The sequence below is a fragment of the Pseudophryne corroboree genome, chromosome 3, assembly GCF_028390025.1.
Source record: "Pseudophryne corroboree isolate aPseCor3 chromosome 3, aPseCor3.hap2, whole genome shotgun sequence".
NCBI lineage: Eukaryota > Metazoa > Chordata > Amphibia > Anura > Myobatrachidae > Pseudophryne > Pseudophryne corroboree.
The window spans coordinates 760,751,946-760,775,861 of record NC_086446.1 but is presented as its reverse complement, the minus strand read 5'-3'; positions in this window follow the sequence as shown (position 1 = coordinate 760,775,861).

Here is a 23,916-nt window from a genome sequence, read left to right as displayed (position 1 = left end):
CGACCCCCTTTTTTTGTCATTTTGGGGGCTTGCCCAGCGCTCCCTGGGCAGCTGGGCAGCCCCCACCTCACTACCTGCACTGTTTAGATGCTGTGAGCATGCGCATGGCATCTAATTCAGTGATCACTGGCTGCTTTGCAGAGCAGCAGTGATCACAGGATCTCCCAACTGCCCCGCCCACTCGACACTGCGACCCGCGGGTGGGACAGAAGGAAAGTGTCCGATTAGCGGGACTGTCCCACTGTAATCAGGACAGTTGGGGGGTCTGCAACTGAGAGTGACACAGCTACATTGCTGGACTGCACTGATCAGTGTGATATACAACGTCTGCACACCTACGTACAACTGAGTCTGAATGCAAAGTGCTACAATGACGGATCTTTTCATCATGCCAAGTTCCGCTGTACTTTATCTGCAACTTTGCATGTGTGTGAAACCGATCCCTGTGCGGTTAACCTCACAGCCCGGTGTCTCTAGTACACTGAGTGGTGTTTATCTGCGTTTGAGATGTGCATAAGATGCAAAATGTAAAAGAAAATGGTAGAGTATTCCTCTCAGAGCGTCTCAGTCATGCCTGGTGTCTTGTGCCGTATGACGTATAGAATCTAGGTGTTTGAGGACACAGCTGCACTTACTATACTTTAGTGGAGGGGCTGCTTTCCAGTATGTGTAGGCTTTAGAAACATATGGGGTCATTCCGATTTGATCGTAGCTGTGCTAAATTTATCACAGCTACGATCAGGAACACAGACATGTGGAGAGACTCCCAGCACAGGGCAAGCCCACCCCGCATGTCAGTCCCTGCCCTGTCGCACAGCGGCAATGCTTTTGTACTTCAGGAGTTGCTCCTTATCTCGCAGCGGCTGCGTGTGACATTAAGCAGCCACTGCGGCCCGCCCCCCCCGCACGGTCCGGCCACGCCTTCGTTGGCCGGACCGCACCCACAAAATGGCAGCCAAATGCCGCTGTGCTGCTCCCTCCCACACAGCAACCACCTCTGCCTGTCAATCAGGCAGAGGCGATCGCTAGGCAATGACAGCCATTGGCTTTCAGCCATGTGCCGGTGCACTGCAGTTCCGGTGCATGCACAGTTCTGACCTGAACGCTGCACTGCGAAGTACTGCAGCGATAGTTCAGGTTAGAATGACCCCCATAGAAACATAGAATGTGACGGCAGTTAAGAACCACTTGGCCCATCTAGTCTGACCCTTTTATTTCATTTTACCATATTTTTATCTCAAACTTTATTTGGTCCTTATTTCTCTGTAAGGATATATTTATGTCTATCACATGCATGTTTAAATTGCTCTACTGTCTTAGCCTCCACCACCTCTGATGGGAGGCTATTCCACTTGTCCACTACCCTTTCTGTGAAGTCATTTTTCCTCAAATTTCCCCTGAACCCCCCCCCTACAGTCTCAGTGCATGTCCATGTGTCCTATTGCTTCTCTTCATTTGGAGACTGTTCCCCTCCTGGACTTTGTTAAAACATTTGATATACAGTAGTTGAAAGTTTAGTGGCAGAAGATACATTAATTACAGCTGCGTTCTCATTTAGCTCTTCTTCTGGACAGACACTTGCATGGCACTTTGGCAATATGCTAGACATCTCATCAGGGTCAGACTGGCCCACAGAGGTAACCCCCGGTGGGCCCCACTGCCCAGGGTAGGTGGGCGGGGTGCCCACCCCCTCCTCTAGGGATCAGATTTTGCACTAAAATTATACATTATACATATGTTACATTATACTGCACAGGACTATGGTGTACGTTCTACAGTGTATTGCCATTATTAATCTGGCACATTATCATTCATGCACTAGCAGTATTTACTACTGTATATATATTATCAAGGGGCCTAGAACATGCACTACTGGTTAGCCAAGCCTCTAAGCATGGGCTCCTTTTCCCGGTGGGCCCTTCATGTCCCAGTCTGATACTGCATCTCATGATGAGGTATCCCAGGCTGATACAAGAGAAGACCATAGAATAAAAGCCTGTGACACCTTATCCCGTGTATCACTCCATGATGCTCTACGTTACATCCGAATAGAAGGAAAGGTTAAGGAGGACACATCTGTATGATGTCACACAGAAAAGTTTTTCTAAAGCCAGAACCCAGTTATTTTGTCATGGTCACTTGTCTGGGTCACTTCTGGGACATATGCCGCCTTTACCAATGTTCTGTGATTAAAGTGGTCGTATGTTTCTGAAACATCTGCCACCCATGGAATGCGGCCCTCCTACAATAGCTAATGGCTTTGCTTTACTACATCCTGGGCCAGCCCTTAACAAATACATCCCAGCAGCCGGTGTCCATGTACTGTAAGCTGGGAGATCGGTAAACGTGAACATGGGCAGGATTCCAAAGCCTGGAACTGGGGGCCTAATTCAGACCTGATCACTAGCAAGTGATTTTTTGCACTACTGCGATCAGATAGTCGCCACCTACGTGGGGAGTGTATTTTAGCTGTGAAAGTGTGTGAACGCATGTGTAGCAGAACTGTACAAACAGATTTTGTGCAGCCTTTCCACAGCCCAGGACTTACTCAGCCGCTGCGATCACTTCAGCCTGTCTCGGACCAGAACTTACACCATGAATCCTCCCAGCAAACGCTTGGACACACCTGCATTTTTCCAGCCACTCCCAGAAGTTGCCACCCACAAATGCCTTCTACCTTTCAATCTCCTTGCATTCGCCCGTGTGAATGGATCTGTCACACAAACCCATCGCTAAGCGGCGATCCACTTGTATCCGTGCGACGCACCTGCTCATTGCAGTGCATGCGCAGTTTGGACCTGATCACCCACTCTGCAAAAACGCACAGCAGCGTTCAGGTCTGAATGACCCCTTGTGACGAGCACTGGCACAGTGTGTAACACTTTCATTCTTCTACCTATTTTCTATTTTTTTATATTTTGCTTTCTTAACCATCTTGGTGACGGAGAAATTGGTTTTAACTAACTCTATTAAAAGTTATATTTTATGTGTGTATTAAAATATTATCAGATTGCTCTACATAGCTACCCTTCTTCTCTTTGCAACATGGCCTTTGCAATGCCCCAACAATTTTTCAGGACCTAATCAATGATGTCCTTCGAGATTTCATTGGGATATTTGTTGACATGAATCTTGATGATATGATCTTGATATATTCACACACCATGGATCTCCATCACTTCCATATCAGACCAGTTCTTCAGAAATGCAATGCTGGAGAAATGTGAATTTAGAGTTTTGTCAGGTAGCCTTTGTAGGTTGCATCATCTCTCTTGAGGGCTTCACCATGGATCTAAGTAAACTCCAAGTCACTCATGACTGGGACCTTTCCACTAATCTAAAAGCAATTCAGAGATTATTGGAGTTCACAAATTATTACAGGCAGTTTATCTGCTCTCTCTCTCTCTCTCTTCGGGTAGCTCCCATCACCACTCTAATAAGGGAGCAGATGTTGCCAGTTGATCTCCTCAAGCTTTGGAAGCCTTTGAAAAAAGCCTTTGTCTCAGCCCTGGCACGTCATCATCCGAACCGTGACTTGCCTTTCATTGTCAAAGTAGATGCTTTAGAAGTTGGGGTGGGAGACATCCTGTCTCAGAGAGATCATTGTGATGACAAATTGCACCCTTGAGCTTTCCTGTCCCGTAAATTCTCTTCTGCTGAATCCAATTATGATGTTGGTAACTGTGAACTTCTTGCCCTCAAATGGGCCTTTGAAAACTCAAAATATTGGCTAGCGGAAGCTAGGCATACCAACACAGATCGAGTATATTGAGTCAGCCAAGAGACTCAACCCAGATTGGCATGGTTGCGCCCTATTCTTCACTTGTTTCAATTTCATTATCACCAACAGATCCGGCTCTAAAGGTGGGTACACACTTAGCGATAAAGTAAACAATGTCACTCATTTTGACCCTTTATGAGCAACGTTGTTTACTATATTGACCAGCATGTATGCCGCAGCCACCAAGCGATGCGAGGCCTGGCGGGTCGTTAACGACCCTGGTGTCAGCCGTGCATGCAGCTCAATTTGGACTAATCATCCAAAACTTCATGATTCAGCTGGCCATGACATGACGCCACTGTGCAATATCATGTGATATCGCACAGTGTGTATGCACGCCATTGGGCAGCCTGGTCCAGGAGGGAAACACTAGGCAATCTTTCTTACTGAGCAATCGCCTAGTATGTACCCACTTTAAGACTCTTAAGGCAGTATGCAGTCAGCATACGCTCATCGGCATGCTGGCTGTCACAATACCACTGCCAGGATCCCGACAGGGGCACCATACCACCGCCGCTATACCGACATCCGTAGAGGGATGCTTGCGACCGAGCCCGTAGAGTGGCAAGTGCTGTGGTGTTATGCTCACTCCCCTGCCGGCATTCTACTGCTTGGGATGCTGAGGTCAGGGTGCTGACATTCGGCATCCCGAGCTCCGCTAAATCATACCAAACCCCTTAAGACTGATAAGATTTTTTCGTTTTATTTTTCTTCATGTGGGTTGAGTAATCTCTCATTTGAATGCAGCAAGGAATCAGGTTGCACTGATTACTAATTGGCACCAGGTTCTCATTCTTGGTCTTAAGGCTGATGCCTTGTCCAGCAGTTTTCTTCCTGAACATGACTCAACTACTTGCAGTCTACCTATTGTGCCGGCTTACCTCATTCATGTTGGCCTGGCACAAGATCTTTCTACACAAATGTCACAATTTCAGGATCAAGTGCCTCCAGAGAGCCCTTATGGACTATTATTTGTTTCAGATTATTTAAGAGAGCCATCCTACATTCTTTACTTGACTTCTTCCATGCTATGGATGGGAGCCGATAATGCCGCCGGGGAAATAAACACACCACATCGGACATTACAAATGTGCATTTACATCACAGAAGTCCGGCAATGTAATGGTGTGCATCTATTTCCCGGCTTCTGCGTATCAGATCTGAGGTGTCACGGTATTTAGACTAGAAAATGTCCGATATTTTCAGACCAACCGAAATGCTTCTTTTAGTATAGAAATACCACAGTGTCAGAGAAAGTGAACCATTGTCCCCCAAATGTCCCATGATTAAAGCAACATACACCCTAAATAATCTCCAGTCCTCCAGGACGCCCAAGCAGTTTGTGCTGATATAAATAATATGCGGCAAGGCTATATTCAGTGTGTAATTGCGACTGTATCTAATTATGTTACAGTGTTTGGCTGGAATACAATGTAGACAAAAATTTTGTATGCAGATATAGTTGCTAATAATCACAGAATGTAAGCTGCTAGTTAGTCCTATTTGTAGTGCTTAATTTTAGAAAAAAAACTTTGCAAATAGGATGCACAATCAGCTCCTGCTGTTTTTAATGATATGCAGCATGCCTACATTCTATGTGTAATAGCAAATGTATCTGCATACAAAATGTTATGCTAAAGTGTATTCAGGCTCAGCATGGATTACCGGTGGGTGGGATGCCGGCTGTCAAAATCTCGACAGTGGAATCCTGCCCGCCAGAATGCCAGAAGTGGAACAAGCGCTAAAAGTCCCATGGCGGGCTCACTGCACTCGCCATGCTGTGGTCTCGGTGGCAAGTAGCGCTTCCCACAGGATCTATTCCAGGGCCGTAACCAGGTGTGTGTGGAGTGTGCTCCACACATAGCACTGCAGGGTAGGGGGCACTGTTGGCAGAGAATTCCAGCTACAGAATTCCAAGCTGGAGAGTTTTAACTATTTGAAGCTCACATTTTACTTTGAGAAGGGGTGATTAGCGTGACGGCAGTCCAGATTTATGCAGTATGTGGCTGCACACTGCATGGAACTGCCTGATTATGGTGCTGGTCAGAGCCGGCTCTAACCAATATGATGCCCTAGGCAAGATTTTGGTTGGTTCCCTTTTGCACCACCGCCAGTTCCACCTTTGACCCGGCACCCCTTTGCCAGTACCATCACCCCTCACCAATCAATCAATCAGTCCTCATTTTGGTGTTCCTACCCACTATATTTTAAATAGTAACAGTGCGTAAATTCGGCACACAGCCCAAAAAGGGGCATGTTCTTGCTGGGAATGGGCATAGTTACACAACCGTACCCCCAATTCAAATTAAACCACACAGTAGTGCAACTTTATTGACATTTTATCATGCAAGTGTCCCTTATTCATGTTACATCACACAGTAGTATCATTTTACATTATATACATTACTTCTCACGGGTGGTCTTCAGTATGCCGGCGGTCGGGCTCCCGGCGACCAGCATACCGGCGCTGGGATCCCAACAGCCGGCATACCGACACTTATTCTCCCTCGTGGGGGTCCACGACCCCCCTGGAGGGAGAATAAAATGGAGTGGTGCGCGTAGCGTGGCGAGCGCAGCGAGCCCGCAAGGGGCTCATTTGCGCTCGCCACACTGTCGGTAAGCCAGAGGTCGGACTCACGGCGCCGGTATGTTGGTCGCCGGGAGCCCGACCGCCGCTATATCGTAGTGAACCCCTTCTCACAGTTATGCCCCTTATTAATATTACATCACACTGAATTGATCCTTATTCACATTACACCACACCATATTGCTCTTTATTCACATTAGACTACACAGTAGTTCCCTTTCTATACGTTACACCACACAGTAGAGCACCTATACACAATGCCACACATTAGTAACGCATTTATACACATAATACCACACTGTAATGCCCCTTACACTTATGACACACATTATTGTCCTTATAAACATAATGTGCTTTTCACATTATGCCAACCTTTTATTAATGTCCTTATATACATAATGACACACATACAGACAGAGCCACAAGTTTCTTGGCTTCTATGTTGCACCTAGGCACACCATGGTTTATTAGCAAAAGCCTTTCATCTATTGTTCTCAGCTGCAATACAATAAGAGAGAACAATACAGCAGGGGATTAAGTCTGACTTCCCTGGCTCAATTAATCCTATTAAAGGCCAAAATAAAGTTGGCTCTATCTGTAGTGTCCCTTATACATATGTTGCACATTATTAGTGTCCTTTTACACATAATAACACACATAGTGCCCCTTACATATATACCACACATTATTAATGCCCTTATACACATAACAACATATATAGGGTCCCTTAGACATTTGCCGCACATTATTAATGTATTTATACACATGACACACATAATGCCTGTTACACACATGCCGAACACTAATGCACAACCAACCTACTCACACATAGCACTCACACGGTCACTAACACTGTGACCTCTGCCTCTGCTTGGAAACAGATGTGTAATAATACACCTTGCCTTAATACGCCATGCAGCAGGAGATGCCAGGTGTGAGTCAGATGGCAGCTCTGCCAATGTTGGGAGCATTTTTTGATGAAAATGAGTCTTATTTGCATTGCTATGTGACTAGGACGCACAAGCAGCTTCTGCTGATTAAAATTATATGCGGCATGCCTATATTCTGTGTGCGACTGTGGCTGTATCTGTATACAAAATGCTACAGTACATTAGAGTGATTTTCAGGAATAAACTGTAATATAGCATGTCATATGCCTTTTACAGCCGCAATCACACAAAGAGGCATGCCGCATATCATTTTAATCAGCAGAATCTGCTGGTGCCCCTAGGCATACCAAATGCCATAGGCATTTGCCTAGTTTGCCTATGCCTAGGGCCAGCTCTGGTGCTGGTTATTTTTTTACTGGGTACAGGTAGCTTCATATAGTGAAAAACCTTACAGTTTTTTTGCAGGATCAAGTGGATCGGTGGGTGGGGTGTTTGTCTGGGATGCAGCAGGTTGTCGGTTGGCAGTAAATTGAAACATGTTATTTAATGATGTGGTATTGTGGCTGAATGGCGGCTAGCCCTCGGGTTGAGTACATTAATGTGGTATAAAGAGGATATGTGTCCAAATCCATTTTCTTGCAGTGTTCTATAAATGTGTGTAATATATATATATATATATATATATATATATATATATATATATATATATATAAAAGAAACATTTGGCCTAGGGGTGCCTTGGTAAAGTTTTGATGGTCTAGGGTGCTGTGATTCAAAAAAGTTTGGTAACTACTGGATTAAGCCCTATTCATTAGAGCACATAAAAACCATAATTTATTATAGACACTGCCTGGTTAGAGAGTGCCCAGCTCACTCGGCTGGCACCATTTATGATAGTCCTCCCCACTCCCGAAGCACCCTCCGACATGCATCATTCACTCACCAGATATTCATTGCAAGTGCTCACTCGGCCAGACAGAAATGCCTGAAAGGAGCTGCACGGCACAGAGGCTGTGATCAGCCAGTGTCAGTGATGGATGTTCACTACGTTGTGTTGCACATGTTACCTAGAACTTGAGTCATACTTACTGAGCTGATACACTGATATTTGCTTCTTTCTCCAAAATAGATTAGTCGCTTGGACAAGTGACCCCTACATCAGGTACTGGTCCCGCTGAAATAAAAAGATAAGTCCTTTTGAAATGTAACTGATAAAGGGAGTTCAGCAATTCATAGAAGTAACTTTGATGGGTTTTAATTAAGTACAAGAGAAGAGCAAGAGATGATTAGGTAAAAGGGAAATATCTGCAGACAGCAAGTTGGTAATAAGCATTTAATATACTTTTCTATTTAAGTATTTACCTGGAAGAGGTGCAGTACATTTATGAAATATTTGGTAACATTTTGTAAATTGACAGCTCCTTGCCATATGTTTGGGCAGGTGCAAACTGTTGTATTATTAAATCACAGCCACGGGAAAATGTCTGCGCCTGACACTATTTGTTCACCCATCGTTAACAAATGATGATTGAGTACAGAATGGATTGGGTCCTATTTCTGCTTTGGTAACTGGTTTAGTGTTGCATGCACTTTGTGGTGACTTATAAATAAAAGATAAAAATAATAACAATTGACCCCCCCACCCCCCATTAATAACTGACCAGACAGCCTTTTTTTTCATTCATAGTGTTGCCAGAGCTCTTTGGTGCAAGTTACCATCTGCATCTTCTCTCCAAAAGTACTGTATGAAATAGAGATGTGCTCTAGAACATTTTTCTGTATTTGGATTTGGCTCTGTTTCATCATCTGGTTTTGGATTTCGATTTGCCAAAACTGCTGTGACTGGTTTTGGATTTGCATTGGTTTTCAAAAATTTACAAAAAAAGCTAAACTTGCATAATTTGGGCCTTTTTATGTTCCTATAGTATTAGTAACCTCAATAACATTAATTTACAGTCATTTTCAGTCAACCTCACACCTCACAATATTGTTTTCACCAATACTGGCTAAAGTCTGCAACAATCAGGCTGGTTATTACAGAGCAGCAGCAAAAACACATGGCAGTTTATAGCACATCCATGTTACATTGCCACAGCATACTGGGATACAGTACACAGAATAGTACAAACAATGGGGTCATTCAGACCTGCTCGCACGCTAGCTATTTTTTGAAGCGCTGTGATCAGGTCAAAACTCGGCAAAACTGCGCATGCGTATGCACCACAGTGCGCAGACGCCTCGTACGGGTACAAAGCGGATCAGTGCTGGGCGATGGATTTAATGAAGAATCCATTCGCACAGCAATCGCAAGAAGATTGACAGGAAGAAGGCGTTTATGGGTGTCAACTGACCTTTTTGAGGGAGTGGTTGGAAAAATGCGGGCGTGTCATCAATTCCGGTACCGTACAGGCTGAAGTGATCGCAGCGGCTGAGTAAGTTCAGACCTACTCAGAAACTGCACAAAACTTTTTTGTACCGCTCGACTGCACAAGTGTTCGCACACTTGCAAAGCGAAAATACACTCCCCCATAGGTGATGACTATCTGATCGCAGCGCTGCAAAAAATAGCTAGAGAGCAATAAACTCGGAATGACTCCCTATAGATCTATACATATATATATCTTCTTTTGTGCTTTATAAATTGCAACTCAGTACAAACAACATTTAGACACAGTGCTTATAAATGCTCATGAACAAAGCACACTAAGGTAAAGTGCACCAAACAGTACAAACAATGGAAATATAAGTGGTAATTCAGCTCTAATTGCAGCAGCAAATTTGTTAGCAGTTGGGCAAAACCATGTGCACTGCAGGAGAGGCAGATATAACATGTGCAGAGAGAGTTAGATTTGGGTGGGTTATTTTGTTTCTGTGCAGGGTAAATACTGGCTGCTTTAGTTTTGCACTGCAATTTAGATTTCAGATTGAACACATCCCACTCAAATCTAACTCTCTCTGCACGTTATATCTGCCTCCCCTCCCCCAACCCCTGCAGTGCACATGGGGGTAATTCCGACCCGATCGCTCGCTGCAGTTTGTCACAGCGCAGCGATCGGGTCGGAACTGCGCATGCGCCGCAGTCATCGGTGCCCAGCAATCGCCTCTGAGACAGAGGCGGTCGCTGGGCGGGAGGGGGCTGAACGGCGACGTTAAGCCGCCGTTTAGGTGGAGCGGTCTGGCCAATGCAGGCGTGGCTGGACCGTTGGAAGGGCGGGCCGCGGCGGCTGCGTGATGTGTCACGCAGTCACTGCAGCCAGCGGGAGCGACGAGTAACTCCCGGCTAGACGCAGGAGCTGCGCTGACTGGGAGTTACTCATCAAATACAAATGCATAGCCGCTGTGCGATGCTTTTGTATTTGTGCGGAGGGGGGGGGCACAAACCCTCATGGTTTTACTCAACTGCTAACACATTTGCTGCTGTGATCAGATCTGAATGAGGCCCTTATTTATTTTTCTATTTTTTAACTTTCAGCTCGGTTCAAACTGCATAGATCACAGGGCTTAGAGCTGCATGTGAACAAAGCGCACCAGGGTAAAGCGCACCAAACATTACAAACAATGGAAATAAATATATATATATATATTTTTTATTTTTTTTTATAGAGATGTGTGGGTTGTAATTTACCTGGATTTACCCTGTTCTCAAAATGGCATCTTATTGGCTCTCAGTCACGTGTTTTGAATAGCCAAAAAGAAAAATCTAGATAAATCCAAACTCGCATTCATTTTGGCGCTAAGAACCGAGTAAATCAGAGCCTGCACGTCTCTAATTCTTTATAGGTAAAATTTACCACTGGTCTCTATAGAGCACAGCCACTTAAGAGTCTGGACACAGGACAGCCAATACAGCAGAGTATAGTTTAGCATTCAGCAGCGTGCAGTGTGCCCCCTATACACAGTCATTATAGAGCACAGCCACTTTTGAGTCTAGACACAGCACAGCCAATACAGCAGAGTATAGCGCCGCATAAAGACAGCATGCAGCGTGCCCCCTATACACAGTCACTATAGAGCTCAGCCACTTGTGCATCTGGACAAAGCACAACCCATACAGCAGAGTATAGTGCAGCATTCAGCAGCGTGCAGTGTGCCCCCATACACAGTAACTATAGCGCACAGCCACTTTTGAATCTAGACAAAGCACAGCCAATACAGCAGAGCATAGCACAGCATAAAGACAACGTGCAGTGAGCCCCATACACAGTAACTATAGAGCACAACCATATTTGAGTCTGGACACAGCACAGCCAATACAGCAGAGTACAGCGCAGCATACAGCAGCATGTATTAGTGTGAAATAGTGCAGAGTCCAAGTTGCGGCGCCTTATATAGAACCAAGTCCTGTGAGAATCCATTGCTGGGAGGATGACGCTCAGCCTCAACATGGGATCTGAGTTTGGTGGGAACATCTGAGCTGCGGCTCGGGTGGACTCAGATCCCTGATGTTCAGAGTAGTCCAGACCCCTCATCTTGAGTATGAGCTATACCCATACCGTTTGCCAAAAGTTTAAGTCATTAAAATGTGTCAGAGAGCTACCTTTCATGGGGATGAATGTGAGTTGGCATCACCATGGTAATATCCCTATAGACAGTAAGCCTAAGGGGAGACAGGGAAATGAGCTCATCTGCTGTTTCTTAATAGATAAATCTTTCCATCAAGTTGATATTCCTTTTCGGTCTCGCTGAAGGAATCTTATATGATAATGGAAATCATACGGCAGTGGAAAATAAGTGTATTAGGTAACAGAGACAAACTGTACAAAGCTGAGCTTTTTCCTGCTTGTTAAAGTCTAAATCACCATTCCCATAGAGATGACCCCTGTGATTTATTTACAGTAGTGCTGAGTGCAGTTGATATCTTCTGTGCTAAATCTTTAATACCCCAAATCATAACCCCATACAGTACATCAGTTGCATGAGTGATGTGATTAATACGTACTGTAAACTTTAAAGATGATAAAATCGCTGCTGTCCAAACCATTTTCATTCCCAGGTTTGTATCGGCAGAATCCAGGGCCTTCATCTTCATCAGGAACAAGGAGATCTAAATCCAGATTATCAATATTTGGATCCTGCAGGTGATAAAAAAACTCATAGATGAGGAGATTTCCACGTTATACAAGTGCTAACCCCAAGCTTCATTTATTGATAGACCAAACTTTATATTGTTTGTTTTAGAGCACCTGACTATCTTTTGTTATCAAATACAAAGAGATGAAATGTATCAAGCCTTGGGGTCCTATTTATCCCAGTCCACATGTTAGATGCAAATGTGATAAATTTGCCCCAACTTGCATTGTGATATCTGAATACATTGGAAGGCTGTATCAACACATAGTGGGCCTGATTCTGGTTTATAAGTAAAGATAAAAGCAAGTAACTTTGTATCTGCAGCAAACTATGGGCCTAATTCAGATCTGATCGTAGCTACAGAGTAAGTCCCTACCTGTGCTGGTAGGTGACTTTTCACCGCATCCTGGGTCACAGCTTCTGCGTGTGACACCACGCAGCAACCGCACCCCCCCCCCCCTTCCCCACATGGTCCAGGCAAGCCTGCGTTGCCCGGACCGTGCCCCAAGTGGCCAAACGCCACTGGCCCGACCCCTCCTGCCCAGCGAATGCTTCCGCCTGTCAATCAGATGCCGATCGTATCTCTGGCATGCACATGCACACTGCAGTTCAGACCTGATCGCCCACTGTTCGAGAACGCACAGCAGCGCTCAGGTCTGAATTAGCCCCAATTTGCAGGGTAAATACCGGCTGCTTTTGCATGTAGACCGCAAATGATAGACCACTTCTTTTTTTTAACTCTGGTATCTGGATTTCAGTTTGGACACACCCCACCCATATCTAAAGCTGGGTACACATGCAGGTTTAAAAACAAAAAACAAAAAAATAACTGACAATCACAGATGGTGCTCATTTGTCCCTTGAGGCAAAGGTACAAGATGTACTAACTCCTGTAGAGATATAGGTGGTCATTCCGAGTTGATCGCTAGCTGCATTCGTTCGCTGTGCAGCAATGAGGCAAAAAATTGGCACTTCTGCGCATGTGTATGCGGCGCAATGCGCACGCACGTCGTACAATAGCAATGAACGATGTAGTTTCACACAAGGTCTAGCAAAGCTTTTCAGTCACACTGCTGGCCGCAGAGTGATTGACAGGAAGTGGGCGTTTCTGGGTGTCAACTGACCCTTTTCAGGGAATGTTCGGAAAAACCAGGCGTGCCAGGAAAAACGCAGGGCGTGGCTGGGAGAACGCAGGGCGTGTTCGTGATATCAAAACAGGAACTGAACAGTCTGCAGTGATCGCAAGCGCTGAGTAGGTATTGAGCCACTCTAAAACTGCACAAAAAGTGTTTGTAGCCGCTCTGCGTTCCTTTCGTTCGCACTTCTGCTAAGCTAAAATACACTCCCAGTGGGAGGCGTCATAGCGTTTGCACGGCTGCTAAAAACTGCTAGCTATATTTTTATACTGCTCGGCTGCACAGGCGTTCGCACACTTGCAAAGCTAAAATACACTCCCCAGTGGGTGCAAACTATGTATTTACACGGCTGTAAAAAGTAGCTAGCGAGCAATCAACTCGGAATGACCCCCCTTGATGGTTTCCAAGGATGAAACGACTATGGTGTCACCATGTGATCAGAGTGATGTGAACAGGTCACACAATTTGGCAGTGGAAAGTAGAACATTACAGAAAGTTATTACTGACAGACTTGTGAGGAGTGATCGTCCTGTACATGAACAATGCCTTTATGTAAACAGGATGGAATTTGCAATGCAGCTGAATTTGTGAGAAAGTGAAGTTGTCTGACATTACAAAGCTTGAAGCAAGCAAAAAGCTAAAGAGACTTTCAAAAATAGAGACCTCTGTGGAGAGTGAATTCAGTCTGTGCTGATGGAACATGTTAGTTGAAGTTGTTCATCATATTTTCAATGCCCAACTAGCAGATGCCCAAAGAGATCCGAGAGATAGGTGCATTATTGTAGTGACAGACAGCCATCAAAGCTGTAAGACGAAGTTTGTGGGACAATGGAATAGAAATTAGAGTATGTTATGTGAACAAGGGAATCCAGTATCTGAGAGTGGCAGTGCCCGTATGCCCTCTGATTACAGAAAGTCTAGGTCTGAAGATTATGGTGTTAGTGGCTTTTTGAAAGATGAGTTACCAGGGAAGTAAGCCCAAAGCCAACACAGGGATAGATGGTATTAGTCAGTATGGGGGAGTAGTGGAATCAGTGAATGTTATGTGCTCCGGTACCGCTTCTCCCCCATGGAAGCTAGCAGTAATTACCGGCAAATGACAGGGGCGCTATGCACCATAACTCAAGCATCTGCTCCTTTACCCAAAGTGGCTGTATTAGTCTGTGCATTCTTGGCATCATCTTGCCAATGTGTCTGAGTACCACAGTACTACACAGATGTATAGTACTGAGCCCTATGGGGAAGTGTGCAGTTTCCTGCCCTATACACTGCACATACATGACCGGTGGGTCCACTGTATGCTCTGCTTCATCTCTGCTACCTGTGTGTATAACTGTGAGTGCCGCTGTATGAATACATTACTGTGCACTACTATACATCCAAACGCCGGGTTAAGTCTGTCCGGCAGGTGTGTCTACAAGGCTTCTTTCCATTGGTGTCTAATATGAACGCACAGTATACAGCAGAAAATAGTACACACATATCAACAAGGCCGCCATCTTGCAGGTAAATCATGGATCTAGAGGAAGTCAGGGACAGATTATCAATGGGGAAAATTAGACTATGGGCCAGATTCAGACCTAATCGCTGCTGTGCATTTTCGCACAGCGGGCAATCAACGAATAACTGCACATGCGCATGCACTCCAATGCATATACAACACAATGCGCATGTGTGTCAACAAACAATAACAGGCATCGCCGGTCAGCCATTCGCATGCTGATTGACATGAAGAGGCCGTTTGTGGGTGGTAACTGACCGTTTTTTGGGAGTGTCAGGGAAAACGCAGGCGATCCCAAGCGTTTTAAGGGAGTGTGTGCATCAGCTCCTGCCCCGTACATCCCGTTCTGAATGCACTGCAGGAGTAAGTCCTGGGCTGCGCAGAGACTGCACACACAGATCATTCACTGTTGAGTGATGTGCAGCTGTCTGCTGACTGAGGGTTTTATTAGCAGCTCGGCGTACACATGCAGTCGCACAATTCCACGGTGAATACATCAATTTTAGCAGCCCAGTGATCAGGTCTGAATCACCCCCTACAGTATATCTCCAGACCTCCAGTTAAAAATAGGCCTATCATCATGACTGAATAATGGTGGCCAGCTGGCCACACGGACATAAATATTGCAGTGTAAAAATAAAGCTGCTTGGTATTTGTAGGTTGCATGCAAACATAATAATAATAATAATAATAATAATAATAATAATAATAATAATTGTATTTGCACCCTTGCATTGCAACATTTTGTTCCAGACACAAATGTTTTTTATTTATTTTTGCTTTACGTCCAAATCAGAAACATTAACAATGTGGTAACTGGATGACAGACACATTTGAAGAAGAAAAAATTAAATTACTTACTGTGAGTTCTTCGTAGTGAATTTGTATACCACTGTTTGCACACTTCAAAAAATGTTCGTAGAAGCGTGTGAACTCATCGTTCTTACAGATCTTAGGTAGACATTCAACCTCTGCACATTCATCTCCGCTCTCCATCTCTAATGGGATTATTCTGAAGTGGTTGGAATCGCTCTCTCTGCTAATGGTACTGTAATTAGAAACATACACTATTAATAACTCACTTTGAACCTTTTGTTAGACACAGCTGCTAACATGTTACAGTAGCTTCCAGATACAGTATAGGGCCTAATTCAGACCTGATCCCAGCAGCAAAATCTTTATTTTATGGGTAAAACCATGGGCCTAATTCTGAGTTGATCGCAGCAGCAAATTTGTTAGCAGTTGGGAAAAAACCATGTGCACTGCAGGAGGGGCAAATGTAACATGTGCAGAGAGAGTTAGATTTGGGTGGGGTGTGTTCAAACTGAAATCTAAATTGCAGTGTAAAAATAAAGCAGACAGTATTTACCCTACACAGAAACAAAATAACCCACCCAAATCTAACTATCTCTGCACATGTTGCTAACAAACTTGCTGCTGCGATCAACTCAGAATTACCCCCCATGTGCAGTGCAGGTGCGGCAGATGTAACATGTTACAGTAGCTTCCAGATACAGTATAAGGCATAATTCAGACCTGATCGCAAACGCAAAATACTTCTCTAATGGGCAAAACTGTGTGCACTGCAGGTGCTGCAGATGTAACATGTGCAGAGAGAGTTAGAGTTGGATGGGTTATATTGTTTCTGTACAGGGTAAATACTGGCTACTTTATTTTTACACTGCAATTTAGATTCCAGTTTGAACACACCCCACCCAAATCTAACTCTCTGCATATGTTACATCTGCCCCACCTGCAGTGCACATGGTTTTGCCCATTAGAGAAAAATGTTGCTGCTGCGATCAGGTCTGTATTAGGCTCTTAGTTTGATGCAAAGTTTTACAAGAACCTGTCATAATGTCATACTTGCTCATTTTGTTTATGCCTGTTGTTACATTTTAAATGTTCTTTAATAAATATCATCTAATATAAAGCATAATATAAGAATATAGATAATAGGCTTGATAATCATACACAATGTTAAAACACAGTAAAAAAAGGCAAGTAAGATGCTAGCATGCATAAAATGGGGAATTGAGTCAAGGGACTCGGATGTAATCCTACCGCTGTAAAAAGCATTGGTACATCCATACCGGGAATATTGTGTTCAGTTTTGGGCACCACTGTATAAAAAAGATATCAGTAAACTTGAAAGGGTTCAAATGTGAGCTACTAAATTGATTAAAGGCCTAGAGGGACTGGATTATGAGTAAAGGCTTACTAGGTTGAATATGTATACACTATAAAAGAGGCGTCTAAGAGGAGATACTATTAATATCTTCAAATATGTAAAGGGACATCGCAAAGAGTTATCGGAGGAATTATTTGTTAAAAGAACACAGTTTAGGACACGTGGGCACTCGCTGTCGCTGGAGGAGAGAAATTTCCGAACACATTGGAGGAAAGGGTTCTTCACTGTTAGGGCAATTAGGATGTGAAATTCCCTGCCAGGGAAGGTGGTAATGGTGGACTCTGTAAATGGATTAAAAAAAGGAATGGATACATTACTGAATGAAAATGATATCCAAGGTTATAATATTTAAAATATCAGCATGGTTAATCCGGAGGTTATATGAGTTATAGTAGTTAACTTGTCATAAAACATTATTCTGCGGTTATGTAGAATCATCACAACTTAATACAGGTTGAACATGATGGCCAATTTGCCTCTTTTCAACCTCAATTACTATGTTACTATGTTACTATGTACAGTATTATCAGCTCTGTGCTGTCTACTATGATACCAACATCATCTCCCTTACCCCATGACCTCCCCTCCTAAGGCTGCTCTTTGTAGGAAAGATCTTACTAATTTGGGCACATCCAATTTCTCCTGTTTATTGGGCTCTCTGCTTTCCCCATTGTCATCCCCCCACCATCCCTGCCATGAGTAGGCTGCCACCCTCCAGACTCTGCTGTCCATCTAACTTCTATAAAATGTTCAAAGGAACCCTGGCCCTGATATTGACATCAGTGTTTAATGAGGCTTCTGAGAGAGGAAACTTCCTACGTGAGATGTTGGAAGCTAAGATCATAGCTCTTCCCAAAACAGGAAAGCCCCCCCTTCTGTCCAAAATGATAATCTCATTGCATTGTTGAACACTTATGTCAAGTTATACCCTAATCTGGTTGCAAATAGGCTTTGCCCTTTACTCCCATCGTTGATTCATCCGGACCAGGCGGGGTTCATAATGAGCAGATGGGCTCCAGATAGCATCCATCATGTTTTTTTTTATGTTCTAGAATACTGTAATAAGCATAAAGAGCCTTTGTTGCTACTCTCATTGGACGCTGAAAAGGCGATTGATAGACTCCACTGGGTTTATCTTAAGGCTGTCTTGCAAAAATTGGGGTTTGGAGGTAGCATACTCGACTCCATTTAAGCCTTATATTCCTCTCCTTCAGCTAGGATATTTGTTAATGGTTTCTTATCGCGTTTTATAATCACCAACAGTATTCGTCATGGTTGCCTGGTTTCCCCTCTGATCTTCGCGCTAGCTATATAACCGCTAGCAAAAAAAATGAGAAGCTCTGACTTTATTTAGGGCCCACATATTGGTGTTATACCGCATAAGATATGTTTGTTCGCAGACAATGTATTATTGTGCTTATTACACCCCGAACATTCCCTGCCAGCACTGACTCCGGTATGAAGTAGTTTTGCAGACATTTCCTACCATAAACTAAATATCAACAAGACTGAGGCCCTCCCATTCCATATCCCCACTAACTTATGCTCTCTTTATAAGTACGCTTGACAAACGCGTTCGTTGAGGTTTATGGGACTGCAGTGTGAATTTCTGATTATTTCTAATAAACATTTAAATGCCAGTGTTAATATATGCTGCGGAGGCAAGGCTCATCTTATTACCATATACGATAAAAGTGCGCTGAACATTGCAGTACTATATCCCTTAAGAGAAAGCAAGCAGTCACACACATTGTATTACTGAGGTCCAACGCTCAGATATATATATATATATATATATATATATATATATATTTGATATTAAAGGTTATGCATACAAAATAACATATGTACTGTATATCATTAGGTATAACATGTATATATTTATGGTTATAGAGTTACCGTTACAAAAGAAGCAGTTGCAGTTACAAAAGAATCAGTTACAGCCAGTATACGTCACCCCATGCTCAGTGAACAGTCATCTCCACTTTAGAATCTGCACCAAAAGAGCTTCCTGAGTGAGGGGAAATACCTATATACTGTGTATTGGGGGAGATACATGTCTGGGGCTGAGTCTTCTGTTATTGGTCCAGGGGAGGGAGGTCTCTCATTCATAGTGTGTTATTGGTCAGTTCATATGCAAGCAACGTCCAGTTTCAAGATGCAGTTATAGGGGTTAGCCACTGGTTTTCTGCACACATGCTTTCTTTGTTCTAATAAGAGTGACTTTAGATTTCATACATTTAATCATAACTAATTGTTGCAATGTTCTACAATTTATCCATAGCTATCAAATTAATCCACACATTCTCCTGATCATTTTGACACTAAGCATGATATGATTAACTTGTTCCATTCCAATAATACATTTATATCTGATGTTACACTCTATTATATAAATACATTATAATGTCTGGTGCTTGTCATGTTTTGTCTATGTGTAATTTATGTGTTGTATGAATTATGTGCTGAATATATCTTTGTGGCTTGTCTGTGTGAATGCGCACAGAGACCTCTCTGTTTGGAGTTTGTATGTTCTGTGTATGTAATATGTTTGACTTCGACAGCAGTTAGCTGGTGAACATGATCTTATGTCTTGTAATTATGATCCTTTCCTTGGAGTGTTTAATGGCTTGGTTAAAGATTGGATGTTTCAGGAAGTGTCTTTGTTGGGACGATTAGCAGCGGATAAGATGGTTTTACTACCAAAATTTTCTTTTTTCTTCCAGACCATTTCTAGTAGACAGCTTCTGAAAACACTGTGCAATAAATTCAGTAAAATAAAATAATAACAAAAAAGGAAGCAAAATGCATTGCTCCAGGTAGAGTCCCTTTTACACATTACACATTACTCCAGGTAGAGACCTCTTTTACACATTACGCATTACTCCAGATAGTGACCTCTTTTACACATTACTCCAGGTAGAGACCTCTTTTACACATTACTCCAGGTAGAGACCTCTTTTACACATTACTCCAGGTAGAGACCTCTTTTATTCATTACACATTACTCCAGGTAGAGACCTCTTTTATACATTATGCATTACTCCAGGTAGAGACCTCTTTTACGCATTACTCCAGGTAGAGACCTCTTTTACACATTGGGGGTAATTCCAAGTTGATCGCAGCAGGAAATTTTTTAGCAGTTGGGCAAAACCATGTGCACTGCAGGGGGGGGGGGGGGCATATATAACATTTGCAGAGAGAGTTAGATTTGGGTGGGTTATTTTGTTTCTGTGCAGGGTAAATACTGGCTGCTTTATTTTTACACTGCAATTTAGATTGCAGATTAAACTCACCACACCCAAATCTATCTCTCTCTGCACATGTTATATCTGCCTCCCCTGCAGTGCACATGGTTTTGCCCAACTGCTAACAAAGTTCCTGCTGCGATCAACTCAGAATTACCCCCATTACGCATAACTCCAGGTAGAGACCTCTTTTATACATTACGCATTACTCCAGGTAGAGACCTCTTTTATACATTACGCATTACTTCGGGTAGAGTCCCTTTTACACATTTACACATTACTCCAGGTCCTTTTTTAACACATTGCTCCAGGTAGAGTTTCCTTTACATATTACAGCAGGTAGGGTCCATGTCACACATCCAGGTAAAGCCCCCTTTACATGTGTGTGTGTGTGTGTGTGTGTGTGTGTGTGTGTGTGTGTGTGTGTGTGTGTGTGTCAGTCTGCCTGTCTGTAATTATACTTACGTTTTGCTATGAAGCACCAGCCAGGAGGGGTGGACTGTAATGAAGGATGGGAATCTGCAGCACTGCCTGGCTACCTATGTCACAAGTAGCTGAGCGCTGCAGCTACAGGGACACACATAGGGCCTAATTCAGCATGGGTTGTAGTTGTACGAAAAATTGCACAACTACAACCATTTACACTGACATGCGTGGGGACGCAGTTTAAGACCTTGAACATGCATGCACCTGCATGCACGCATGCGTACAAGTGCTGAAATTGCTCAAAAGCGATTTCAGCAATATTGCAATTTATGCTGAATGAAGCCCATAGTGTTGAGGCTGCTGCCAGCAAATCTGTGCCCAAAATGCATATGCGCCCTGCGTCAGGCACCGATGGCACAGTGTCTGTGCATCAGGCACCGAAGGCACAGCACTAGTTTGGCACCATGCAGGGTTTTGCATGGGAAGGGGGGCACAGTGGCTGGGAGAGAACATGGGGGTGGGGTTTACACAATAACTGGATGACACAGTGACTAGTACAGAACATAGAGGGGGTGTGACAGAGTGACAGATGATGAGGGGGTAACACAGTGACAGAACATGGGGGGGTTGTGTGACATAGTGACAGAACACGGGTGGGGGGGGGTGACACAGTGACAGAACACGGGAGGGTGACACAGTGACAGAACACAGGGGGGTGACACAGTGACAGAATACGGGGGGATGACACAGTGACAGAACACGGGGGGGGGGTGACACAGTGACAGAACATGGGGGGGGGTGACAGAGACAAAACACAGGGGGAGACACAGTGACAGAACACAGGGGGATGACACAGTGACAGAACACGGGGGTGGTGACACAGTGACAGAACACGGGGGGAGTGACACAGTGACAGAACACGGGGCATGACACAGTGACAGAACACGGAGGGAGTGACACAGTGACAGAACACAGGGGGTGACACAGTGACAGAACACAGGGGGGGGGGGGGACATTGACAGAACACGGGGAAGTCACACAGTGATAGACCACAAGGGGATGACACAGTGACAGACCACAGTTGGGGGTTGACACAGTGAAAGAACACGGGGGAAGGGGTGACACAGTGACAAATACTGGGGGGTGACACAGTGACAGAACACGGTGGGGGGTGACACAGTGACAGAACACGGGGGAGTGACACAGTGACGGAACACGGAAGTGACATAGTGATAGGACACAGGGGAGGTGTTACACAGTGACAAATATGTGTGTGGGGGGGGGGACAGCGAGACAATGTATCTGCACTATCAATGAGATCCCGTGCTCTCCGCCAGGCCTGATGTCACCCACTTTCACTATGTGTTGGGAAGCTAGGGGCACCATACTCAGATTATATCCCCCCTCAACCTAAAAACATTCCCCTTACCACCCCCTTTTACCTGAGCACAGCTGCTGTCACAGGGGAGGGAGGAGGAGGCGGCTCCAAGCTGCCAGCGTTGCTGCCTGTCAGTGTGACAGGCACAGCAGCCGGCAGCAGTAAAGGGGACAGGTGGCGCACTGGCGCAGCAGGGATGCAAAGTAGGAAGCACCTCTCCTGCATGGCGCCTACCTGCTTTGCATCCCTTTGTTGAGCAGGTAGCGCCAGGCCTGGCTGCCTAGTAATAATAACCTTCCACAACTTGGTTGCTCTAGAGCAGTTTAATGTACTGTGTTAGCCTGGAGGAGGTTTGTGCTTCAATCTGATGACATTTCATTACCTTCTCCTGCTCTGTCTTTAGCAGGTATCACCAAAGAATGTGTTTGCATGTTACATAAAATATCTTATTCAATTCTAAAGTTTCCATATACAGTAATTAGTTCTACTAATGGGCTCTGTGCACTCCAGTCTAACACTGCCAGTGTGCACAGGTTTTTTTTTCTCCATTTTTACTTTGCATGGTCCAAAAACATATACGCATTGGGGGTCATTCCGGGTTGATCGCTCGCTAGCAGTTTTTAGCAGCCATGCAAACGCATTGTCCCCGCCCACTGGGGATTGTATTTTCGCTTTGCAGAAGTGCGAACGTTTGTGCAGCGGAGCGCCTGCAAAATCATTTTTTGCAACACAAGACCAGCCCTGTAGTTACTCTTCATGTGCGTTGATTCTAATGATGGAGGGACGGCTTGTGACGTCACACACCCGCCCAGCATTTGCTCAGCCATGCCTGCATTTTTCCTGGCACTCCCTGTAAACGGTCAGTTGACACCCAGAAACACCCACTTCATGTCAATCTTCCTGCATACTGCTGTGATACTGGAATGTTCGTTAGACTCTGTGCAAACCCACGATGCTCATTGTACCCGTATGACGCGCCTGCGCATTGCGGTGCATACGCATGCGCAAAAATGCCAAATTTGTAGCCTGATCGCTGCACTGCGAACAACGGCAGCTAGCGATCAACTCGGATTGAACCCCATTGATCTGTTCTACAGAAACACAATATTGTTGTACAGAGTTAAGGAATGTCAGCGGACATCAACATTTCAGCTAATATAGTTACTGCTGTACTGTATATCCACCATTTTGTAGCCTGAACCGATTTTCACAAGAATGGTAGCCGATGGTGCCACTGAATTGACAAACTGCACTCTTGGTGCTGTCACCAGTCTTGGCTGCAGAGTGAGGAGCATTACAGAAAACATAATGGCAACCAAAATGGCGTCCGAGCAACTGTTGCACTTTAAGTTAATCATCATCACATGGCCTATTAATTATAGATTACAAACTAAAGGTGCCCAAACTGGTTCTCAATAAACACAGCAGTGAGGAAAGAAATGTGTTAGTGAAGCTGCCCAGTGTTTCAAACAATACATTAAAAGGATAACGGAGCCTTAACTAGCAAATACTTTAAAAACCTACAGTCCAAGAGGGAGATGTACGTTATCAAATACATTCAATAAAAATGTTAGATCAAAGCTGATTGGTTGGTATTGGAATCTTCTCGACCCTGTTTCCTTTAAGAGATTGGATACATCAGCCACCCTGATATTCCAAGTCTTGTATGAGATTGGTCAGGAGACCTCCCATTTATGGATTAGTGCAA